General features: G+C 40.6%; 1 long non-coding RNA gene across 4 annotated transcripts in view; it reads left to right on the forward strand.

The window, feature by feature from the left end:
• The window catches only part of LOC140684463 (uncharacterized), a 62482-nt gene extending 46430 nt beyond the window's left edge, over positions 1 to 16052 (forward strand). For all 4 annotated transcript variants that reach the window (XR_012056759.1, XR_012056760.1, XR_012056761.1 and 1 more), the window contains one exon: positions 15556 to 16052. This is a non-coding gene — a long non-coding RNA (uncharacterized lncRNA). The remainder of the gene's footprint in view (positions 1 to 15555) is intronic.
• The last annotated feature ends 7912 nt before the right edge of the window (positions 16053 to 23964 follow it).

Here is a 23964-nt window from a genome sequence, read left to right on the forward strand (position 1 = left end):
GATGTGGTTCGTCTTTGTGCCAGCTTCAAATAGGGCTGTTATTTATGATGTTAGACTGCTAATATGAACTTATAAATAAGGCCAAAGAATGTGAATATTTTATGGGAGATGGAAAATGTCCTTGGATTAGAATCAGTTTGGGTTTGCTGCATCTTTCTTTCTCTCTCTTTTAATAAGAAAAGATACGAAAATTATCTAGTTATGACTTGCACGTCAAGGCAAGACTGTGATGCTGGAGAGCTTGAAGAATGACGCTGAGTGCTTTTGTGAAGCCCTCTGAGGATAATGAATTCAAAACACTTCTCTGAGCCCAGCACTCACACTTTGGCTTTTTTTTAATTGTTATTGGTTTCCACGCATTTGTGGAAATAGTGAACTTGGTGTTTTCACAGTACATTCATCTTCATTATCTCTGAAATGTAGAACGTGTACCTGCCCATGGCAGAGGGGTGGGAACTAGGTGGTTCTTCCAACCCAAACCGTTCTATGATTCTATGAAATGCAAGTCCTCTTGTAATTTCATTATTCAGAGTTCTAGCATTTAATCAAATCTAAACTCTCTGAACAGAGCTTTTCTGAAGATCATCTTCCTATCCAACAAGCAAGGCTTCATACTATGAAGTATTTGGCAGGAATGTGTCAACTCTTATGATGCTTTCAAAGATAAGAACTTGAAACAAGTAACTGTGACACTATAATTTTATTTTAGTAATCCTGAAACATTTTGTTGTAGTAAAACAGAATCTTTCCTTCCTTCAAAGATAAAAAGGTCTGCTATGTTACTGGCATTCAATTAATTTTATTTAGACTCTTAGGTCATATTGACAACTCTTAATACTATGCTGGTGTTTTTACATGCAATACTTAACAGACCTATGTTTGGTATAATTCAGATAAAATAACTTGATAGTGCTCATTATTTTAAAAAAAGAAATTCCTTTCTGTGAGTGAAATATGTGCTTTTGGTTCCAGAAGAGAAAATAATCACAACATCAGGATTTCCCAAAAGATGGCAATTCTACCATCACTATCACCAATATTATCACATGAGGGACCCTCACTCATGATAGGATTTATGGACTGGTTCCAAGTGCATTACAGGCCCCAAAAGTCCCTAATTGCCAGAAGCCCCAAACTCTCAAGAGTTTGCAACAAAAGTAGAAGGCAAGGGTCACCAGATGGACAGAGACAGATGGAGAACTGCAAAGAAAGCAGGAGACACAACAGGTCAGCTTGATGGCAGTAGTCTCGGTGGTTTCCTCCTCGGCTCAAACTCAGAACTTGCAGACCCATCTTTGTTATGTTGTCCTTAACATTTTAATGTCTGGCCATAGCCAAAAAAGCTCTTGTCTGAACTTTCTGAAAGGACTGTGCACCTTTCATCCAGGTATACCAGTAGTTTGGGACAGGACTTTACCATCACTTTTGAGAAGGTCACAAATAGTTGGTAAGAGATACAAGGCCCCTTGTGCAATTTCCCTCCCTCTCAAGTGGCTTTTCTATGAGAGGTGAGAGGTTATGTCAGAAAAAATATTACATACACACAGTAATTAGTAGTACTTATTTGAAAAAAGCCAGAACAATGAACATTTTTTTAAAGGGGAAAATTTGAACTAAAGATCTCTGTTTTATATAGCTGTAGCATGCATGGCTGGCTAATATCTAACCTGTGACTGAAAGTTTTGGGCTCTAAAAGATGATTGAGCATGTGGCATTGGTCAATACCATTAAACACTTTCATTTTCCTATGACAAATGACCACAGGGAGCTAGAGATTGTGTTGCCTTACAAGACACAAAGGTAATTTTTATGCTTGTAAACCTCTTTCCCTTGAAGGGATTATTATCAACATTATTTGGCCAAAAGTGAACAAAAAAGCTTAGGGTGGAAGGAAAAGAATGTGCTTTATAGTTATGAAGGGCTCTGTGGAAAGCAAGAGTTGATGCTGGCAGCATTGCTGGCAGCACTGGACACTTAAACAGCAGCAAAATGTGAACTTTCTTACTGTGTGGAGGAGCCATGTCAGAAACCAATAGAGACTCTGAGGAGCAGAGAATAGTCACTTGTGGGGGGTGTGTGTGTGTGTGTGTCTGGTTGGAGAGTATTTCTGTAGTTAACAATAGATTTCTTTACTGAAACACTGGGCTACAGGAACAGATCCACACATCTAGTGCTCATTCCCAGGACTGACTTTCTGTTGGGTGTCCTGTGGAAATGAGAGATGAAAATTCTAAAATTCATTAGGTTTGGCTTTGCTTCTGTGAGCAGCTTTCCCCTACAAACTGATTTAAGGCTGATGAAGTGGCAGTACCAAACCAGAATTTTTTTTGGATGTATCTACAGCCTTAGCCTAACATGAATTCAGTGAGCCTGTGTAGAGGAGGGCCCGAATATCATAATCCAAACCATGGTAAAATCAGTTCCGGGGTGAACCATGTTACTGGGTTAACTGTGGATATTGTCTATTGTGTAAAGAGACAAAGAGAAATGAATCCATCCACAAACTGCTGCATTCCAAATGCCAGCAGAAGCTGCTGTTTGAGTGTTTTATTGAGATTAAATGTTAAGAATAAATTAAAGATTGTTTCACTTTAAATCTACAACACTAACTTGGCAGGTTGAAAAAAATCAATTTGTCACTGGAGATTTTTGTTAAGTCAGTTATGATGAGAAGAAGAGGACTTCTTCATCTTTAGATCAGCAAAAAGAATAAATTATTGCAATAGCAGGAGCTTGGAGTGCTTAGCCCTTGCGATGCTTTTTAGTGGGACAATAATATGTAGCCATCAGCTGACTTGAAAGTACCTTTTCACAAAGAAACCCCAAAAGCAGTTGAAGCTAATCTTGGCAATAAGGATTTAGTCTGTTTTATTGTACACTGGTGCTTGGCTTGCATGCCATATCACTCGATCAGGAAAAGCTGGATGAGTTATGTAATTACATGCAAATGTTCCTCAGTATTGATGTTTCAGTCTGTCAGGCTGAAAAAAAAAAAAAAAGATGTCTTGTTCTTCAGATACTTTCACTAGAGAAATAGCAACTTCATATTTTTTTAAGGGTTTATTTTAGGGGACTCCATTCTCTGAAAGCTAAAATCAGCCGTGGAGATTTGCACATTTTCCTTGAACGAGTGCCTCCTCCAAGAAGCGCCTACGTGCCAGCATTTGAAAGCAATTAGCAGAGACATTTTAAGAGGAAATCAGGGACATGTTGTGGAAATGGAGGGAGATATTTCTCATTCCTCTTTACATCTTGGGTTGTATTGCGGACAGATCTCACAGAGAATGAAATTCACCCTGTGCAGAAAGTCAGCACAAGGCAGATAGGTGTCACTTGAGCCTGAGGGTGTAGTTGAGAATTAAGTGGTGAGCAGGTCCAATATCAGCCTCAGCACCAGTGTGAATTCTATTAATCAAAGAGGTTTCATTGCTCTGAACTAGCACTATCCCACCAACACATCCAACACAACACCCAGACCTGTTGATTGGGTACAGGCTCCGAAAGCCAGGAGGCTTAGATGGGGACATCATATCCCTTGTTGTAGGGTTCAGTTTCAGAGAAGATTCAGGTTTGGGATTTTCTTAAGTTGGGGTTAGGCAAGTTGAAGTTCTGATCTGAGATTTTGGTTGCATGGTATTATTAAAAGCTACTTCAGTTCCTACTTCTTACAGGTGTTCCTGCTCTTGGCCATGTTTTTTGTTTTTCATTCAAAGCAGACTCTTCTCAGTCAAGATGCATTTTTGAGAGATATAAGAGGAATAAAATGAAGTTTCGCTCTTTTTATTAAAGAACTATTTATAGAGGTCCATGCCTTTTTCACTGCCTTAAAAGGAAAAATATAGGGTTTCCATTTTCTTTATTTCTTTCTCTTATTTATTTTTTCTTTTATGTCTTATTTTATTTCTTATTATTTGTTATAAACACAAAATCATGGAGCTATAGGTACCTGAATGCAGTTAAATATAATAATTGCATTTGTGAGTAATACCTGTTGCCTTAAAGGATGTTAGATGAAACTAACTGGTAAGACTTCTTCAAGTTTGTTTTCTTTAATGAGCAATATTCAGCTGTGGTAGGTTCTGCTGTAAAGACTTTCTTGGTCTTTAGATTTACAAAGAAACTCTGTAAGGCAGAAGGATGAACATCAGCTCTTCTCTGGGAGAAGATAAAGGGAATTAGGGCAGCTACAGAAGATGCAGCTCCAAGCCCTTTTAACACATCAGCCTTTGAGCTTGCAGGTGGCTTGGCTGATGCTTTCCACCAGCCACACTGGAGACAGCTGATGCTGCAACCTTTGTCATTAAAGTGCTCCTGACCAGCCCCTCTGGGATCTAGAAGTGGCAGGGGAGAAAGTCACAGCAGCAGTCAAACCGCCCATGTGGGACAGAAACCTTCCAGACCTGACAGGCAGCCCTGTCCTTGCTGGCTCTGCAATCTCAGGATGCAGAAGCCCCAGCCCAGCAAGCGAAAACCTTGGCTTGCACAGGGAACCTGAGCTGGCTCCTGTGAAAATGTCACACCATCCTGTCCCTGGCTGAATGACCTGGTCACCAGTGCCACCAGCATCACAGAGCAGAGGCAGGGCAGCTGGCTTCCCAGACACCAGGGCTGGGAGGAGACACAGGTGACCCAGAGGGACCAAAGGGGTATTGCAGACCAAATAACATCATGCTCAGCATACAAAGTGGGAGGAAGAATGACGAAAGGGGGATTTTTGGAGTGATGGCATTTCTCTTCCCAAGTCCCTGTCACATGAGATGGGGCCCTGCTCTCCTGGGGATGGCCAAACATCTGCAGCCCATGGGGATCAGTGAATTCATTCCTTGTTTTGCTTTGCTTGTGTGCACTGCTTTTGCTTTCCCTAACGAACTGTCTTTATCTCAACCCACAATTTTTCCAGATTTTACTTTTCCAGTTCTCTCCCCAGTCCTGCTGGTGCGGGGGTGAGCAAAAGGCTGCTGGCTGGGGTTAAAACCTGACACCATGGAGTAGCAAATAGTTTTTCTGGGAAATCAGGGTGAGGGGGAAATAACCTCAATGAACCTAAGATAACAGGCATTTAAGTCTAGAGCACTTCCACTTGCTTTGTTAATTTGTCTTCATATCCAAAAGAAATGGCTGATTCAGTAATGAATCATTATTAGGCATAAGAAAGCCAAAATGTATTTACAGGCAATATTTAGGCAGTTAACAGTCATTTGGAATACTGTTCTCCCAGCAGATATTATATTTGTATAATTTGTGGAAATCCCAGTAGAAAAAGATATTGAAAAAATAAAAGTATTTGTGGGGCAAAATCCTCTGCAGGAAGACTGGACATCTTCATTGTATTAGTATTGTTACTTTTTTCTATTGGCTTGTCCAGGTTTATGTGCTGCTTTTAAGGCTGAACTTGCTAAAAGGCTGAACTGTGTACCTTTAAGATAAACCACAGGGAATTAGTATCTAATCAAGCAATTGATTGTCCGAGCACTGTTTGTCCATGCATTACACATACAACACGTAACCTCTCAAGACATTTGGGTTTTTTTTTTTACCCTTTAAAAGATCGTAATTTCTTTCAGTAGTCAAGCCCAAACATTTCATGTGATCAAATTAAGAAAATGTTAGATTTTGTGCAACGGGGAGGAATAAAGAATTGCTACACAGACAAATTGTTTTAAAGCATTCTAGGGACTACACAATAGCTCTGGGATCCCTTGGGTAAAAATGAAATAGCTACACCTTAGGAATATAATGGAAAGATATTATCAACCGTGGTTTACAGGGGATAGAAAGAGGATCCAGCCTGACTTCCCACAGAATATGTGAATAATCTATGAGAAAGACTGAGCCCATTAAGGGTAACTACACAGTGTATGCTAAACCTTGATAGATGTTATACCCTATTGGAAGTCATGTACTTTTCTTTTTGGATAGCCTTTTAATTTATGCTTTAATATAATCTTTTAAAAATAATTCTGACTGTACTAGCACTTCTGACACACAGACCATCATTCAAATCCTTTTATCAGCACATGTATCATTTTGTCTCATACTAGTAATAGGATGGGAGTCAAGGAATATCTATAGTTTCACCTCATGCCTCTTAGCAATAATGGAGTTATGTGTTGCAATGAAATACTGTATAACTCACTATTCATCAAATGAGGCCAGGGTACTGAAGAAATTTGCTCGATGACTGTTTCATGCAAAGAACATCAACGGATTTGGGGTCAAGCCAAGGGCTCCCATGGCTTGCTGAGATCCCAAATCCTTTGGTTACAGTTTTGTCCCCTCTGTTGTTTTTCACCATCCCCCATGCTCAGAGAACCTCCGCTCTGTGGCTGGAGTTGAGCAGTGTCCTCATGGGGAGCGTGTATCCCCTGTGCTGCAGAGTGAAGAGGGAGCCCAGCTGGGGTGTGCCAGCTCTTGTCCGGGCTCTTCCACTGCCAACTGCAGCTGCAGGTTTTGTGGGAGGTGGCACTGCAGCCATCACTGCTGCAATGAGCTGTGCTCAGCCCTCTGAGTGCCTCCAGGGAAGGAGTCTGCAGTGGTGGGTGATGAGCATGTTAGACTTCCCCTGTTCCCCTTGCTTTCCCTGTTAAATCACACTGGGAATGCCTTAGGCACTTCTTGGCTCAATGTGCTGGCAGTGCTGTCACACGTTCCCACAGTCCCAGGTCTCTTCAGGCACTTGACAGGGCTTGAAGAGCACAAGAGAGGATTTGACTCAAGAATCTCTCCTGGATTTAGTATTAATTAAACCAAGCTGTTTTGTCTGTGTTTTCATTGCTGCTCTCTGGCAGACTACAGAAGCTAAGGACTCCTATTGCCTATGATGTCCTCCCAAACACCCAGCCATCCACCTTTACTCATTTTTAAATTTGTACCTACTTTTCTAAACCTGACCTCCATCCAACCTCCCAGGACCCTCTACCAGCATTTCTACTGCTTCAGCCCAAATCAGCACAAATCCCCTCCTGCCCTCTGATTTTCCAGTACCCCACATTAATTCCAATGCTAAACATTTCCTTTAGGGCAAGGGGAAAGGTGGCCAGAGAGTCCAGATGGAAAACCACTTCATTATTCTTCAGCATCTGTATAACCTGGTCAGGATGGGAAGACTGAGGTGAAAAGGAAACCAAGTGGTGCAGTGGAATTGTTGAGAATCAAACTCCACTGCCTAATGAGTCTTCATGCAAAATTCTGGAGGTTATAACATTTCAAAGACCCTCAACACATTCATGTTTGGGTATACTTCCATCTGCAATGAAAAAAAAGTAATCTTACCCAGTTTTCACCAGTAAGAAAAGAACAAGGCTATGAGTCCATAATCCCACCTGGGTGCATCTGTTCCCAGGGAGCATCCTGGCACTCAGTAGATCATACTGGAGGAGAAGTATACAGAAAGGCACTTAGTACAATAGAAAAAGAAATGCAAATCCTCCTAAGCCCATTCAGGTTATTGGTTAGGTCATTTTGGTTGAATCTTTGCACAAGAAAAATCAGCATGGGATGGACACTTGGTAAGCACCATCTATCCCAAACAGTTACATTTAGGGGAATCTAAACCCCAGAAAAATCAAGAATTTGCATTGAGAGGCTCAGCAAAGTTTATTTATTTTACCAGCAGCACTGTATCTCAGTTTTCACAGATTTTATTAAAAATCTTTGCTCTAGAAAGTCTTAAATTCAGATTATCAATCTTACTACCTTCCCCCCCCCCCCCCAAAAAAAAAAAAAAAAAACCAAAAAACACCCTCACATCTGTGCAAGTGTATTTTCAGTAGGAAACAAAAGCCAAGGGTTTGTGTCCAGCTCTAGGATTCGGTCTCTTTTAATAGTCAGAATTTGATCAAAGCTGATTTTCTAATCTGGTGCTTGAAGGAGCCTTTGCCCCACAGAAATGTTGAGGTACCTGCAAGGAAACATTGGTCATGTAATCTTAGCTTGTCCTCATTTCCAAATGACAAAATGTATTGAAAGTCACTAAAAATATGTGACACAGTTTCTTAATACCTTGTTTCTTGGAGCTGATTGCTGTGGTTTCTACAGGTCTGTTATATGGCTGTGAATGAAACCTAAGGGTTTCTTGTCTAATGAAATGTGGGCCAAGGAATGGTTTGCAGAAATAAGCTAAAGGTGGTTAGGTGGGGTATACAATGATTTACGCTTTCAAAACTGATGCATGAAACCCTCCAGTTGTGACCACTGGGGCAGAAACTTGCACCAGGGGATGCAACAGACCTGCAGACAGGAGTCTCTAATGCAGCCAGTTGATAGACAGTGTTTTCTGGAGCTACATGTGACCTTTAAAACAGGTGCCAGCAAAAAGAAAGGAAAAGCCAGAATCCAGCTGACAACGGCAATAGCACTGGGCAACGAGACTACTGGTAACCTGCAGGAAGAAAGGCAAGGAACAGTAGGAAAATATTGATTTATTAGTGTGAAGTACATGGGCCAGGACCACTTGTTTTCCTGAGGAAGTTTTAATTTGATTAGTCTATTATTTGCAGTGGAAGTAAGTGTTTTAATGCAGTGAATGAAAATACATAGCCACAGGTTCCTATTTTTAACATTGCTTGCAAAGCATTCATTTTTTTACTTTAATTTCATGTCACCTGGAAAGAGAGTGTAGTGGCCTTTCAGATTTTGAGGAAAAACAAATAAGTTGTGCTTCTACCTGTTAGGACAAAATTTGTTGAAGCCATATGTAATGAGTTCCCCTTTGGAGAAGGGAAATGATTGGCAGAAAGAAGGCAGCACCAAGGAATAGCTCCTAGAGACAGAAACTGGTATCTCCCAGCCAGGTAAGGACTAAACCAATCAAAAAAGTGTGAACCACAGATACCAGTGTATAATTCCAATCTTTGTACAGTAATAAGATTTCATGATTACTGCTTTGAAGGCTGCACTCTGGTCAAGCAAGATAAGTACTGGCAATTTCCCTGAGCCTGAATTCAGTAAGATATCACATGTCACTTTCAACGATGTTCTCTGTGTGCTATGTTGAGATCAAATCCTGAACTAGAGTGTATCACAGAGATCACATCTCTTCTTAGGTGATAGTGTAGCTAGGATGGCACAGCCTATTTGAATATCAGGAATATTCAGGATTTGGACTTTCGTGGGTCTGCAGCTATAATTGCAGTGAGGTTTTGAAGAAGTTGCAAAGCCCAGATTTTTGCTTGGTGTAAATTTTCACAGGTTGGTGAGGATTTCTTTTGCTTATATAAGGCAGAAAGGTTTAAGGTGAAGTAGAAAACTGCCTTTGCAATATCAGTAAATAAAAAGGTCAAACCTATGTGGGTGTTGCTCTCTGCTCATCTTCCTGAATGGTGCTTTACTGCCAGTAAGGTTGAGGACTGTCTTCTTGTCATATTTTCCATGGGAACAAGATGCATCTCTGGATTTGGGATCAGATATGTCTGAATGCTCAAAGTTGTGTTTGAACAGGAACATGGGAGAAGGCATTTCAAAAATAATCTGCTTACTCAATTCTGTGTTAAATCTCTGGGCCATGGCAGAAATCAGCCTGCACTGCATACTTGTGATCCAAGTCTATTATCAGCAACAAGTTTAAAAGCATCCTACTGTTAAAGGGGAGTCTCCTATAGTTAAAACTCTCTAAAAGTATGCTGGGTTCCAGGTATTGCCACAACCTGCCAAGTAAAATGGGAAAAGTTGCTCCTATTGTTTGTGTTGTGTAGGTGAAATTGGGGTCTTATATCTTCCATTGTTTCCTGCTTTGGAGGATGGAAGAAGCAGCTTGTCTTATAACTCTGAGAAAAAGGGAATTATCTGGATTGAGACTGCTACTTGGCACTATGATACAAATAATAAGTACTTAAGCCTTGTGAAAATGCTGCTGAGTTCAGTTGCAATAAATTAGCACTAGTTATTGAAATATTAGGAAGGCTTTTCTTTGCACTACAGTGATTAAAGCAGATAAATAAGAATCTGGACAATTTTGTGTGTGTGGTTACTGTGTCTTAGGGCTGCCTCTAATAGCCCCAGTGATCTTTCCATCATTGTTAATGGGTATTTAATTGGGATTTATTTCCGTGGAATTTTTGTACCTTCAGATCATTACAGCACTGAGGGAATTTTATAGCCATGGGGATCAACATGGTCTCTCTAGAGGTTCTGTTTGATGAATGAAGTTGGAAAGAGTTGACATATAGTTAGAGACCATTACCATTTAGAAACACAGGACTGAGAGGAATCCCTTTCAAAAGGATCCTCTTTGTCCTATGCTGTCTGTCAGTCATCTCTTAAAAAACAGTATGATTAATGCATCCAATCTTTTCTTCTGTTTTTAATTGATCTTTCCTCAAAATACTGTACGCTTTTTTTTTTTTTTTTTTTTTTTTTCATTTTAGAGCAGTGGAACTGAATAGAACCACCATCTATGGAGGAGATAACTGTTGCATTTTATCCCTATCTCTCCACAGCTTATAAGAGAAAACACTGATCGCAGATAGAGAGAAAGAATAGCTGGGAAATGGCAGCACTGGCTAGTGACTCAGGAAAGGTGAAAGCAATTCCTCTCCCTGCCACATACGTCTTGTGTGACTCTAGAAAGTTACCTGGTTTTTAGTGGAGAAGAGGAAAACTGGTGTTTTTCCACTTTGCTAAGTAGAGGAACAAGTCAATACTTAAGACTTTGATCTAGAGATGTGTGCCATAAAATTACTAAAGTACAATAAATAGTTTATCTTCTGTGGCTTCTGCAACAAGATTACCCCAAATAATCAGTGTATTTTACTCAAATTCATATGTGTGAATGGAGTATAGCTGCATACATACATGTGTGTCTTAAATGTTTTCAAAACAATGAAATTACCAATGCAGCCTTTTGATAAATCTATATATTGATAATCCCCTGCTTTCCCCCTTGTTTAGCCTTTAGCTATCTCTTGTTAATAGAGCTGAGCTTGGCTGGGTCAACTTATTTTCTCTTTAATCCCTTCCATCTTCAGAGGGCTTTCTGTCTGTCTGTCTCCTCTAGTGGCTTCTGTCTTGCTCATGTCTGCATGCTTGGGCACGTGTAAAACCTACAAGGAAGGACCTTGTCATGAGCAGCCACTTTGAAGCACTCCTTGCTCCTCAGCACCACTCTGCTTGACATGTGCTTAAGCACCAGCTTGCTGTTGGCTGCAGTTCTCGTCTTCTTTTTGTTGGCCCTGGGAATGAGCACTCCAAGCAGATTTCCTTTCTCTTAATTGCTTCCAACTTTCAACATTCCCTGCATTTGGAAAGGTATTCAATGTGGCAATCTTCAGGCCTTTAAAATTACCAATTCTTGAAATTTTTTTTATATTATTATTTTTTATATCAGTCCTTGGGTTCTCTGCACTGTGGCTGTTGCCTAGACCCTTTTTTTTCTTGTTTCCTTAGATTAGGGCTTTTGGAAGACTTTGCTGGGCTCCTTTTCAACAGCATAATCCTACTCAGCCTGAGATGCAGCTGTGCAGAGGATGCTGTTTCTCAGATGCTCCAGTCTCTGATATGGGAGGATTCTGGTGCTGGTCAGAAAGGATGCAGAAAACCCTGTAGACAGGTGAATGAAAAACGTAAGCTGTACAGGCAGGGAAGGAGTAAGAAAGATTTAAGTGGTTCTTTCCTAAAAATTATGTTCTTGTGGGCGGGATAAAATTGATTTTTGAAGTATCTGTTTACAATTGAATGAATTATATAAGCATCCATTATGTAATTGAATAGTAGCATAATCTTCCATAATGACAGGCAGAAGCCTTCTAATGTTTGGGACAGGACTTATTTCCTTCTTACTTGGATATCTTTCAGATCCATTGTTATGCAGTTCTTTACATGATGTTCCCTTTCTTCCCTCTTTGAAATTCATCCATGTTAACTGGCTGTATTTATTATTATGCTTCCTTGAACATGTCTTTTCTTTATTACTTATGTCTTGATAGCATTCCAAGCATACCGAGCTGTGATGCTCTTTTATCTTGCTGTTATTGCAAGTTTGAGCCTCTGCATCCAGATCTTGTAACTCTTCACCTGTTGGAGCTCACTCCAGCTGCAGGATGAAACTCCATGCAAGGTGAAACAAAGGTCTCTGAAGGACAAAAAAGAGCTTTACTGAGGCTGGCTACAGGCTGACCAGGGATTCTTCCCATCAGTGAAAAGGATGAGAAAGGCAACTCACATAAGTAAGCACTTGTGAGTTCAATCCTGAGTCAAGTATCCATTGGTTGTAGCAGTACACTTTGTTGTAAAGCCGGTCATATTTGTCTTCTAGACAAGATGTTAATAGAATTTTTTATAATATAGTATGTTTTTTCTTTTCTATTTTTTCCCCTTGTCATTGTAGCATAATGTCCAGATTAAAAATAATAATAATAAAAATACCCCAACAAACTATCTTTCACTGAACTAGTAATGTGTTTAACACTGCTGGCATTTTTCGCCTTCCTTTCAAACACTGGCATACCAAGTTCATCTGTAGAAGGGCACTCTTGTGGGTGGATTTATGGGGGGATGCATCTCTTTTCAAAATTATGAAAAACATCTCATTTCATGAAAAACCCACAAATCCCTCAGGATGCACAGAGGCTTGCATTTCAAAACTGAACTGCTTCTGTCCACTTTTCTTGGAAAATCTTCAAGGAGCCTCCAGATTTTTAGTGCTGATATTTGCAATCTCCAGTAAAAGAAAATGCTCCTCCTCTTATTTTTCTTTAACACTGAATTATATACATATTTGAATATTCACATTTTGGTGAATTGCTGACCACAATGACTTTTCTGTGCCCTGGAAGAAATGATGAGCCTTTTTTTTCCCCTCAACTTCTGGTTCACAGAGCTGAGTTAAACATTTTCTCACAGCATTTGTTAATAACATAAGCAGGTTTATTCCACGTTTGGGGATTTGTTTAGCCATGGGCTAAATTAGATTGGCCACATGTGGTGTTCAGAGTGCCACAGTGGGGTCCCTGTAACACCCTCCACGAGTAGTAGTGTTGCACTGCTGAAAAATTGGGGAGAGGGATGAGGGATGGTTTAGAAGAGCCAATAATTTCCCAGTTTATCTGGGTTTCTGGTGGCTGCGGTGGTTGTTGTTGTTGTTGTTGTTTTGAGTTGCATGTACTACGTTTGAAGAGAAAGCCAGGACTGGTTGGAGCCTTAATAAGAAATAAAAAAATTGGAGGTGAAAGGGCTCACTGATAAAAGAGCTGCTTTCATTTACTGCTCCAGGCATCTGCTGTAAAGGAGCCAAAGCGAATGTGCAAGCATCAGAGACAGTCGCAGGAGGGAGGAGGCAACAGTCAGAGCTGTGAGTAACTGTACATAAACATAATTTAAATCAAAACAGCTGAATAACAATTTAGGACATAAAAGGAAAGAGAAAAGGTGGAATGAAGTAAAGAAAAACAAACCCCACAAATCGACCACAGTCAAACGAGAGAGGAACACAGAGGAGCAGCAATTGGGAGACAAAAAATCAAGCAAAGCCATCAGGGTCGGGTGGTTCATTCCTGTGGTACCCTGCGGTTCCCAGCTCAATTACTCAATAAGGTCTTGTGCTTTCCAGGCCAAGAGGAGCCCTGAAGTACCAAATCTCTCCTTCAGGCTTCTTCTCTTCAAACACAAGGCTCTTCTCAGCTCAGCTTCCCTGTACTCGCCTCTTTATGCTGCTTTCTGTGCCAGCTCCCAGGCCCTCTGCTCATCAGTGATGGACTCTGCTCACTCCTAGTGCTGCCATCATTCCCTCTTGCCTGGAGTCAGTCACACCCTTTCCAGACAAGTTTTCCTTCCCCCCAGAACAGGTCCCTTAAATATTGCTGGCTGCTGCTCAGCCCCTGCTGCTGTCACCAGCTGGAGAAGCAGACTCAGTGCATCATCCCTGACATCTCACCATCTCAGGTCACTCCTGCTGCTCTTTCCATGTTCACACAGCTCCTTTATAAATGGGTTTGCATCCACAATTAGGGTTCCTAAGTCTTAGCACAACATTGTTGTTGCTGCTTTACAGCCACCAAAGCCTTTGTGCCTTCTGTCTTTTCTCAGTCCTATCCAGTGTCACTGCCTGGTGCCCAAACAAATAAATAGAAATTTAGATTTTTTAATCCTATTAAATAATTTGCCTTGATGGTACCATGTGGCAATGAGTGGCAATGAGTGTCACTGGTGACTCAGTTTGAAATGTGTTTTTCTGACATTCTTATTAAGTGGGGAGAGCAAGCAGGACATTGCCACGTTGATGTGGTTGATGAAGAATGCTGTTGATGGGTTCACAAAGACTAATTGCCCACTCCTTCAAATCCAAGAGACATAGTTGTGATGGGACAAAGACCCATCTTTGTTCAGTGGCTGGAGAAGAATGGCAAGAGCAGAAGAAAACAGCAGGATAAGAGTGTCTCAAGCAGAGGCTGTTACCCCATACTTCTGAGGATGTTATTCAAGGCTTTGCAGTAGACCTTTAGTGAAATATCTCCCTGACCCCAGTGCTGAAGCCTCCTTTGTGCCTGAAAGAATGAGGTCTTAAACCCTTTCCAAAATACTTGGAGTTTTGCTTTCTCATTAGTGCAAGCTTAGTTTTGCTTGCATTTCGGGAATATTTAATTTCTCAGGTTTGTGATATGAAGAAAAGCAAAGAAACAAACAAACAAAAAAATCCTCTCTCCTTCATGAGACACAGTACTAGATCCCTCCCTGATCTATATGTCCAATTAGTCCATAAAAGTTTCTCTCTGCTAATTTGATATCCATTTTCCAGCTTTACCAACATCTGAGCCATCTGATGTGTTTGTGAATGTATAGTGGGATGAGGATGTTTGACAATATTTTTTCCACAGCAGAAATGTGTATATTTTTTCATGCATACATAATTAAAAATGGTTGAAAGCGACTTTGATTAAGCTTTGTCAAAAATTCAAACTAATGTTAATCATATTTCAGGAGACATCATGCAGTAGTATTTTCAGCCACAAAAAAAAAAAAAAAAAAAGACTGCCTAGGGAAAACCACCACATTAGGAAAAAAAAAAAACCCAAAAATAAATACCAGCTTGTGACTGGAAATACTTTGCTTTCTTTTCTTTAGCCTATACTAACAAGTGACCACTGTCAAGCAGTTGCTAGGATAAATAATACATATATAATACTAACAAGACTAGGGAGAAATGAGGAGTCATAGACAAGGGAGATGAATATTGTTTCATCTCAGAATTGAAATGAGTAGAGGCCAAAACCAGCAGGGTGGGAAGCCTGTTCCAGATGGCAGGAGCTGCAGAAGCTATCCCACCAACAGTAGCCAGCTTGTCGGAAGAGGCAGAGAGAAATTACTGCGTTGCCAACAAAACACCAGGTAATGTAAGAGGGGGGATTAAGCAGCGCCAAAGCTCTGATGGATGCTTCCTTAAGGGGGTGCTCCTGCAGGAACTGGGAGGGTCACTGTGACTCAGAACCATGCAAGGTGGGGGAGGCAAGTAGATTTTTTCCTCAGAGGCAGCACTGAGTCATAAATTCTATTATTTTTTTTTTCTTCTTCCTTTTTTTTTTTTCTTCTGTTAAGTAAAAATGTTCTGGCATGTTCTCTTTCCAGAAGATTTTGAAGAGGACATTTTGGAGACACATTTCACAGAGCCAGGCAGAAGACAGCCCCAGGCCAGCTGGGATCTGCATCCTCAGGCAGCTCCCCCTGGACAAGCTCCCAGCAGCCTCCCAGCCTTGCTGGCAGCTGTAGGACACCATGGTCCTGCCTGCAGACCCACAGGAAAACCATTTGCTCCAGCAACCCCCTGAGCAGGAGTCACTCTCGGGACCCACAAGTGAAAGGATAAAAGCTGTAAATGAAATTAGAAGCAATTTTTTGCAAACTATGAAGAAATTACTTTGGGTGAGTATATGCCTTCTTGTATCCTCTGTTCTTTCACAGAAGATACCAAATGTAATGAGGAAACTCCCACACACCACACTGGCTTCAACCACATGGAGAACAGCTTCTCATGGCCCCTGATGCAGGGGTTAAGAAATGTATCAAAAATAAGGTTTTTCAATGGGAAAAATGGGTCCATACTCCCCAGCAGGGTCCTGCAGGCACTCTTGACTGCTGACTCTAAAGCCAGCCTGACTTTTATTGAGAGGGTCATCAACCACAGTGTGAGAGTAAGGCTGATGCAGCGAGACCTTTCTCAAAATTTGCCTCCATTGAGCACCCAGTTGGTCTTAATATTCTTTTCTGAGATTGAATTAGGATAAGATTTGTGCTCAGAGTTGGTAATCTAAGTCACAGTTTGGGGATTTCAACTGCAAGATGTCAAAAACTCTTCTGTTCAGAAAGCCCTTTGCCAATACTTTGCCATGTTTCTGTCTCAGAAACCAGTTTGAACTTTGGAATCATCCAGTTAAGTCATTTGGGATCTGGTTATTTGACTTTGACTGTAAACACTAGTTTTTAAAGATGCCAGACCTAACAGTTGGTTTAAAAACTGAACAATAAACATGCTTATTAACTTGCCACACAAGATACACACATTGAATCTAAATTGGTTATTTGGCAGCTTCATGAATACTCCCCTCAAACTGATTTGATGACTAAACACTGTTTAGAATAGTAACCGATCCTGCTGAGAAAAATCTAACTTTTAGGGCTAACAGTTTCTTGCTGTTCACATTCCTTCTTGAAATTCTGTTCAGCTTTTGGTCTAAATCCTTCATGGCAAAACCCACTAAATTAAAAATGCATTTTGGAGTGATGCCAACATCTTACAAAGTTGTGCTCAGGGGTTTTTCCTCTGTTGCATTTTTCTTTTTAAATCTAATTTTTTTTCTTGTTTTTAATTACATTCTCAAATCACCTGATCAAAAATAAAAGTTTTCTCCTCACACAGCAATAAACCATTCAAGATTAATATATTCAACTAATTGGTCAACTGAACGGATAAATTGACTTGATGGTCAACAGGAAGAACTAGAACAAAGGTTCAAAATGTTCAATGAGCTGAAAAATCTGTTTTGTACCAGTTCTGTTGATCAACCTTTAAAACCAGTCTCACCCCATTGAACAGAATAATACACTGTCTCCTTTAAAGGCCAGCAGTTTTCCAAGCAGATTTTTTGCATGTCACCCCCAATTTAGAGAGCAAGCTGACATGGAGCTGACACCAATTTTTGACCAAGGCATCTACAGGGAAGGAGCAGAAACCTTGCTCCCCTTGATCACACACACTTTCAAGGCCATAGTGTGTTTTTCAATAGCACTGTTGAGTTTAGTGCTGCCATCTCGGGGAAATCTGAGATGAACGACGTTATTTAAAAAAATATTAGAAACAGCAAACACTGTTTTTTTGGCAAAATGTGATGATAAACAGAAAAAGTCAAAAGATAAATCAGAGTTGCTGAAGGGACCTCCAAGACTTTACAAGCTTTTCTATTTGCCATTAACCTCCTTAGCTCTAACTTCTTTTGCCAAAAATTATACTTTGCTGATTTATTTTTTTACTGTTGTGGGCAGGAGGTCTATAAATTGAGGCTTACACGTACTGGTAGAAAATCTCTATTATATTCTCTAGGTATTTCTAGGTTTCTGTATAAAATCTGTGGGGTCCACCCTGGAAAACACACCCCCCTGAAACCCACAGGTGATGCCACTGGACTTCTAAGCACTGAATGAGGGACAAATCTTTGAAGAGAATTAGGACTGATGACACCAGGTGACATGTTGAAAAGGGTTTTTAAGCAGAGCCCTGCACACAAGTGCTGGGTGCATTTGCTCCTCTTTTTTTAGTCACTGTCTGATTTGTACAACAGTGTTTCAGGCTAACTGAAAGAATCATTTATTTTTCCTGTAGTCCCAATGAGCAAAAAAATTATCAAATCATATGAGGAAGTAATTTCAGGTGGGGGAAAAATAATTAATTCTTTTTTGTCTGTTATTATTGTTATTCATTCCCTTGTACAGGAAATTTAATTCAATTTCCAAATTATATTTTCTTTCAGAATGAAATATCCAAGCATTTATTTCTGAAATGTCAAAGGGAAATGCATTAAAACTTCATCTATAAGTTGGTTTAGGACAATGTGTTGAACTTAGACTTGATCCACAAGTACCTTTGCTTGACTTGGAAAGGAGTTATTTTCATCCTGTTACGCAGAGTGCTCCTCCTGGAGCTGCTCCAGCGTGGGGAAAGGTGGTGGGGATGCTGAAATGTCAGGTTGTCTCAGCTGACCCTTGGTGCCATCTCCCACAAGTGGTGACTGATGGCACCTGCCAGCTGTCAGGGGGCAAAACCACCCAGTGGCAAGCAGGTGGCTGGGCAATTTTGAGGTTGTGGCAGCCCCAGAGCATTCCTCTGCAGTCACAAACTGCAGCACCTGTTGTGATGTTCCTCTCTTGGCCCCTGGTGTCCCTCCTATGCCCACAGTGTCCCTCCTTGGCTCTCCTGATGTTTTTGTCAGCATCCTCCTGGGCACCAGGAGCTCCAGTTTCATAGGACAGTGATGATGCCAGGGCAGTACAAGATCCCTCCACCGGCTGAATTATCCCTTCCTCCTCCTGCAGGACAGCTCTCCTCACCTGCCCGTGGGTCACTTTTGTGAGTGGGCTTCTGATATTTGTTCCATGCAAAACATGAGGAGTGCCCAAGAAGAACAGATTTTGCCCTGGCCAACCCTTCCAGGATGAAACTCAAGGCAAAGAGGTGCCTCTCTCTACCTGTCAGCCCACACCCCTGCCACACACTTTTTACTGTTGACTCTTCTATTTTTTGTCATGCTCTCTGCTTGTTGTCTGAGATGAGATGAAAGATTTTTAATAGTGATGGCATACAGCTCTAGAGACAAAAGGGTCTATTTCTTTCTTATCTTGGATGTGTTAAAAACACTCTACCTTCATCCCGCTACGTTCAAAAGGAGACAAAAGTGAAACGAAGCGAACAATTTTTCAGCACCATTAATAAAACAACCCCAAATGATATAAAATAGCCTTGTTTCACATGACAAACACTGTACCCACGAGCTTTGGCTTCTCTCATGAAGAGAGAGAGAGAAAACCTTCAGAACTTTTTCTGGGCTCTCAAACTTCCAGCGCGGTTCGTAGGGGCTGTAATTTAGCCCCAGGCATTTGAGAATCTACTTTGTGTGTTTTGGCAATGACATGAAAATGCAGAGAGAACTGTACATCTTGCAGTTGTACGCTGAGCTAAGGCGATCTGAGGGGCCTGTCTATAATAGAGGAATCATCTTTTCTTCAATGAAGTGCTACTATTGTTGTGATCTTCAATAAAGGATATAATGGATGCATTCATGTGGTGGCTGTTGTTTGTGTGTGATTCTTTCAGCACACGGCTAAGCGCACAAGAGTCCTTTAAACTCTTCTCTACTCACATCCAGTAGTGCTAGCATTTTGTGCCAAACTAGGTTGGTTTTCCCCCTGCAAGCTTCCTTTCCTATTATTTTTGGATAAAGCCAATTGACCATGAAATACCTCTTTATTGCAAAATGATATCTCCAAGCCCTCACTGTGGGATCATGGGTTAAAATGCCGCTGGAATGAACATTTGCATGGAGGTGTTGTTGGTTTAAATATTTACCTTTAAAATTAGTCTCTTTGGCCCATTGTAGGCATGTTAAGAAAGTGATATTCTTCAGGGGTCAGAAGTGATATGCGAGGCTGCGTCTCCTTCTGGGTTCTATAATGATGTCAATTGCCCATTTTCATATAAGTCCAAACTGAAGTTACATCATGTGAGTAAACAACATTCTCAGGTCTTCATAAAGTGACCTGAATAAAGTAATTTCCTTCTGTTTGATTACAGGATAGGACAGAGGAGAGATTTTCAAAGACAAAAGGCAAAGGTTGTCCCTAGAAAGGCAGAAATTTGCATAAACCCACAAAGTAATGGCATGAGCAAAAAATATTTTAGCATGCAATGTGCATGTGTGCTTAACATCTCACAGATGCAATTAACGTGTGGCCCCTGAAGGAGGAAAGGGTGCTAAGCAAGGCTGCAGCCCACAGCTGGAAGTGCACAGGATAGGCCATGAGAGGATTTCATTTTTCAATTGTACAACAAAACAACAACAACACTTCTAGAAAAAGGGTAAGGGAGGAAATGTTACCTTGAATCTGCTTGAAAGAATTTACTTCAATCAATAGACCTACATTTAAATAAGTTTAGATGTAATTATCTGTTACAAATCTGGTTTTCTGCCTTGTTAGTTAGAGATCCTAGGCACTTTTATTTAAAATTTGTACTAATCTCAACCTTATTTAACTATACAATGTGAACAGTTTACGGAAAGAAGGAAAAAAAAATAAGAAAAACATAAAACCTTCCAACATCTTTTCTTTTTAGGCAAGTTGAAAAGGATGAGCACCTAGCAAGGTTTTTTCTCAAGTCACTTTTTAAAGATTGTTATTATCTTTTCATATTAAAGTTAACATTACCATATGCTGTTGAGCTTTTGTTGATGGCAGTGCTTAAACTGGGATGTTGTTTCCTTTGGAGATTCTTACTGCCAGTCATTAATTTACATTTTTTTGAAATCGTACAGCGAGTGCTTTGTTGATGCCTGTTTTCATTTTGTTTCTCTCTCTTTTCAGGTCACACATGAGGAGTTTTTTCAAACAGTAAGTTAAGATGATGGAATGAAATCAGTGACATCTGCCACTCATGCTCTCTTCCTCCATCCTGTTTGCTCATAGCCCCCCTTTTCTTCTTTTCTTTTTGTAATGCTCATGGTTTTCATCCCATTCAAAGGCCACCCCCAATTCTGCCCCCCACCCCCCAGTTTCTCCCATAATTACTCTGGGGAATGCATTTGAAGCTGAATCTCTTTCTCTCCTTCATTCTTTGGCCCTTTGTGGCTGTTGGTTTGGGGATGTCTTAATGTTCCCATTTGAACTGAGATATCTCCCTTCATAAACTTCCGTCATGTCCATTTTTATTTCGTCTCTGAGGACATCAAACAACATGTCATGGAAATGAAGTGCCCAGCACTTAACATGATCCCATGCTGATTGTTACAGGCTTCTAGGAATTGTCCTACTCTCTGCTTTTGGTCCCCTATTGTGGTTGACCATCTCCATACCAGTCTAAATAAACGAAATCTAATTAAAAAGAAAAAGGACACAACTGCCTCCCAACTCCCTCTTTAAAAGCTGAATGAATAACATTGAATTGTCTCCAGTAGGAAATTTATGAGGCTGAGAGTTAGGGTCCTGATCCTGAACTCTTTACTCATACACTAATCCTCACACATTTGATTTATCCTTTCAGCTTTGGTTCACACAATGACTCATAAAAATAAGTGATGTAGGATTGGGCCCGTCAGAATCTTGCAATGATGCAGTTTTCCCCAGCGTTTTTATTCATGAATGTGATTTTTAACTACTGGCTATTCAGGCATAAAAAATATACTCAAAACAGAGATTTTTTTTTAATCCTAACAGCAGCACGTAAAGAAGGTAATAACTTGTCAGAGAAGGATTTGATCCAAAAAGCATACAGGTATGCATGTTAGATTTCTTCAGTAATAGATTTGTTTCTCCTCTCTGTCAGATTAGGACCACTGCCAAATGGGATCATCCTATTGTGTTACAGCATGGATGTTCCCTATTATGGTGCTCTAAAGTATCTATTTAGGACAAGCTTCTTAAAAAAAAAGAGAAAGAAGAGAAAAGAAAAAGAAAAAGAAAAAGAAAAAGAAAAAGAAAAAGAAAAAGAAAAAGAAAAAGAAAAAGAAAAAGAAAAAGAAAAAGAAAAAGAAAAAGAAAAAGAAAAAGAAAAAGAAAAAGAAAAAGAAAAAGAAAAAGAAAAAGAAAAAGAAAAAGAAAAAGAAAACCCAGATGCTTTTTTTGCTAGTGTTTCAAACTGTAACACAGATCACCACCAAAAAGGAAACAAAGGAAATTCTAGACTACAATAAAACCTGATCTGTTTAGTATATGCCCTTAAAACTTAATGTGCACAGTTAGGATCCAGTTAAGTGCTCTGTCGCTAAAACTTGGATTGAAGCAGCCTTGCTGTAAAGTTTTTTTCCTGATGTCATTTTAAAGCGAGAAGAGGCAAGAAGAGAAACAAATTGACACGTACTGTGATAAATTCCTGTAATGGATTAGAAACAGTGCACTGCTGTCACTGAAGTCAGAAGAACAGAACCGTTTGGGAAATGGCACAGAGATGCTGGCTCTGGTTATTTCTTCCAGTGGAGGAATAAGAATGCTGGAAGCTTGCCTTGTGTGTGTGTGATCTGGACTCAAGTCCCTCTGGAAATGCATTAAAAAAAAGGGAGGTCTTGTTGCTAAAGGGTATTGTTAGAAAAAATATACAAAACAACAACCAGCAAAAGAAACTGGTTTTGTAGATGATGGGAAATATCAGGAATGGATAAAGTTATTCACACTAGGCTGAATTCTCATGTCTGTCTACCTATCTGAGAGTGAATAAGAAAGAAACTTAGGATTTCTTCTGTTTCTGCTTCTTCAGGTACTCAACTCAGGAGGTTCCATTAGGATTTTAAAAAGGCCAATTTTGCAGACCACTGGAGAGGCAGAAGATGGCTTGCTGACTGGTTGGAATCCCATTTATTTTGTTTTCTTCCTCTGTTTTGGGAGAATATATTTTGGTATATTTAGGAGGTTACCCTCCAACATCTGGGATTAATTTTCACACCAAATGATGGGAAGACAACTCTCAGTTCCACCATTGATTCTTGCCCCACTGCTGAAAAAAGCACATCTCCATGTGTGTGCCTTGCTTACTTCCCAACTGGGGACAACCACGGGAGAGGCTCCCCTCCTTTGAGGCCCCTTCTGCTGGGGTAGCTCTTCCTCAGGGCTGGAAGAAATCCAACTTCCCCCATTCTCTGCCTCTGAGCAGCTCCTGTTCTACAAGAAAACGCATTTTTCTGACTCCTCCCTGTTCACCCTGACTTGAGAGGAGATTCTGGGTTCCACCGCTGCTGATGTCCCATTGCTTCTTTATCACCCCCCAGTGCATCCCTACCCCTCTGTGAGGGGGGTTAGAAAGACCTGATGCTTTTTTGGGGGCATTAAAATACAGACATTTTTCCTCAAACTAGCAACATATTTCAAAATGTGGGGAAGGAACAGAAGGAGGCAGGGAGGGCTTTTTCAGAGCAAAGAGTACCTGGATGGTTTTTAATGGAGGTATGGAAATATACAAGTGTGAAATATTAATATTATTATTTACTAACTGACTGGCACTCTTGCTGCCTGAGATCATATTTTACTGGCACATGCAAAGCGATGCAATTCTTTGGCTTGTTTCCCTGCTATTAGTGCACCCACAGCCTGAATGGGACATTTGGGGACCAATGTCCAGTATATGGATCTCAGACCAAATTGCACAATGACAGATCAGAAGTCTGCTTTGAACAGGAGCAGCATGCAAAACAGTCTTCCTGGTGAGGGATTTTTAGGGTGATTTATAATCAGGGAGAGTTGTAGAAAACACATGTGATGATGATGGGGCAAGATGGAGCACTAAGATATCATCAGTGGAAAAAGCAATACGTATTTTCATATATGTAACATGACCAATAACAGAAGCTCTCCTTTAAAATTATCCTCCGAGCAAATTTTGTACCTCTGCAAACATGCACTTCCATATAGCCACAAAATTTGGGGCAGAGAGAAGGGAAAAGTCCTAAAGCCAGCAGCCAGCACAAAATGAAACTATTGAAACTCAGAATACCACAATATCAGAGCAAAAGCAGGACTATGGTGAGGGTCCCATGGGGCTGGGGAAAAGGGGAATAGCAGGGTAAAGCCACTCTGGGCTAACCTGGCTTTTGCATCCCCTGAGTGCAAGAGATACCCACACTGCAGCTGCCCCGTGGGAAGCTGGAGCACTCAGAGCAGCGTGTGCTGCTCAGGGGGAGTTCCAGCTGGCAGCAGATGTTCCAGCTGTAGAAGGGGGCGTTGCAAAGCTTGTGGCACCAGATCTCAGGCACAGACAGCCAAGGGGCTGAGCAGCAGTCACTTCCA

Source organism: Taeniopygia guttata, chromosome 6, assembly GCF_048771995.1.
Source record: "Taeniopygia guttata chromosome 6, bTaeGut7.mat, whole genome shotgun sequence".
Lineage (NCBI taxonomy): Eukaryota > Metazoa > Chordata > Aves > Passeriformes > Estrildidae > Taeniopygia > Taeniopygia guttata.